The following is a 2,578-nucleotide window of genomic DNA, read 5'->3' as shown; positions in this document are numbered from 1 at the left end:
AAACCTTCCGACCCCAAAAACTCCCAGAAGGAGGCATCGGATCGTTTCGCGATGTTCTAGTGAAATGTTCAGCTCGACGGAATGCAACTTTTACCTAAAGCGGTCCAAGACCGTCAGACGCTTAGGTACGGAGATACGGGCATGGGTCGGTTTTCCCCATACAAAATACCCCATGGAAAACTGCAAAACCCCAAAACAGGTCGAAGGAGTGGTCGGATCGTTTCGTGGTGTTCTAGTGAAATGTTCCATTCGATAAGACGCAACTTTTTGCTAAAGGTGTCCAAGACCGTCAGACACTTACTTACGGAGATATAAGACACGTGCGTGGTTGCCCGTGCCGAGCTTCAGAATTGTTGCTCCAGAGACTAAGTCCCAGAAAACCTTCCGACCCCAAAAACTCCCAGAAGGAGGCGTCGGATCGTTTCGCGATGTTCTAGTGAAATGTTCAGCTCGACGGAATGCAACTTTTACCTAAAGGGGTCCAAGACCGTCAGACGCTTAGGTACGGAGATACGGGCATGGGTCGGTTTTCCCCATACAAAATACCCCATGGGAAACTGCAAAACCCCAAAACAGGTCGAAGGAGTGGTCGGATCGTTTCGTGGTGTTCTAGTGAAATGTTCCATTCGATAGGGCGCGACTTTTTGCTAAAGGTGTCCAAGACCGTCAGACCCTTACTTACGGAGATATAAGACACGTGCGTGGTTGCTCGTGCCGAGCTTCAGAAATGTTGCTCCAGAGACTAAGTCCCAGAAAACCTTCCGACCCCAAAAACTCCCAGAAGAAGGCGTCGGATCGTTTCGCGATGTTCTAGTGAAATGTTCAGCTCGACGAAATGCAACTTTTACCTAAAGGGGTCCAAGACCGTCAGACGCTTAGGTACGGAGATACGGGCATGGGTCGGTTTTCCCCATACAAAATACCCCATGGAAAACTGCAAAACCCCAAAACAGGTCGAAGGAGTGGTCGGATCGTTTCGTGGTGTTCTAGTGAAATGTTCCATTCGATGGGGCGCAACTTTTTGCTAAAGGTGTCCAAGACCGTCAGACCCTTACTTACGGAGATATAAGACACGTGCGTGGTTGCTCGTGCCGAGCTTCAGAAATGTTGCTCCAGAGACTAAGTCCCAGAAAACCTTCCGACCCCAAAAACTCCCAGAAGAAGGCGTCGGATCGTTTCGCGATGTTCTAGTGAAATGTTCAGCTCGACGAAATGCAACTTTTACCTAAAGGGGTCCAAGACCGTCAGACGCTTAGGTACGGAGATACGGGCATGGGTCGGTTTTCCCCATACAAAATACCCCATGGAAAACTGCAAAACCCCAAAACAGGTCGAAGTAGTGGTCGGATCGTTTCGTGGTGTTCTACTGACTTTTTAGGCTTACCGAGACACAACTTTCCGCAGAAGGGTGCAAAACTGTCAGACTCATAGTTTCGGAGATACAAGCATGGGTCATGTTTGCTCGTGCCGAGCTTCAGAATTTTCCATGGCCAAAAAGCCCTAGAATTTGACATTTCACTATTATAGGGAGGTATGGTTGTACTGAGTCGTCATAGAAAGTTTAGCCTCCTCATGTAAACTGACGATGCGATATCAGGGAGGTCGGGAGTTGTCGAAAAGAGACCCTAGGACCTAATACTAGACTCATGTAGTGGCAAGGTGTTTCGGCCCGTGGGTGACGGTTATATGAAATTTGGGTGACGGCAACTACGACTGGTTCTGGTACCGGGAAGGTGTGTCCTGGTGTCCGGAGGCGTTTTAACGGTAGCTGGGTGGTCGGAACGGTGACCTAGGGTGGTTTTGGGTGAAATCAACTACCTCCACCGATGGTCAACCAGAGGCTAGTGGTACATGGAAAACACCCTGGGAAGGTGTCCCAGGGCTCGGAGTAGTAGTAACAAGGGATGCCGCTGTCTCTAGGTCGCGGAACCACTGTGCTTGCCTGCAACACAGTCCTAGGGAGAGCGGCCGAAAGGTTCCGCACGGTGACTTGCACCCACCGGGAAAGGGGTCAAGTAGCCAAGAGGTGTCCAACCAAGGGTTAGTGGTACATGGAAAACACCCTGGGAAGGTGTTCCAGGGCTCGGAGTAGAGTGATTTGCACCCACCGGGAAAGGGGTCAAGTAGCCAAGAGGTGTCCAACCAAGGGTTAGTGGTACATGGAAAACACCCTGGAAAGGTGTCCCAGGGCTCGGAGTAGAGTGACTTGCACCCACCGGGAAAGGGGTCAAGTAGCCAAGAGGTGTCAGAACTCGTAGATCTTGAGGAGACGGTGCTTAGCACCTGCACGTTGTTACTTCTTGAGTGTTGTACGGCCATCCAACCTGGGTGGGAAGTACCGCGGTACCGGGTATACCCCGATCTCGCATCAAACGGTGAAACGAACAATACTAGTTGAGCTCGGCGTAATGTAGAGATGAGCGATGAACCAAACACGGAGAGTGCATAGGACCCGGAACGGTTAAAGGTTCCGCCGGTTCATGAGGAGGCGAAGCTAAGATGAGTCGGGAACAAACAAGGGGCCCGCCAGAGTGTCAGCTGGCGCGCTTCCGAGAGCTCCGCACGAGGTGCACGTGTG

The sequence above is a fragment of the Anopheles nili genome, assembly GCF_943737925.1.
Source record: "Anopheles nili chromosome X unlocalized genomic scaffold, idAnoNiliSN_F5_01 X_unloc_30, whole genome shotgun sequence".
In the NCBI taxonomy this organism is placed as follows: domain Eukaryota; kingdom Metazoa; phylum Arthropoda; class Insecta; order Diptera; family Culicidae; genus Anopheles; species Anopheles nili.
Note: the sequence above shows the minus strand (reverse complement) of the source record.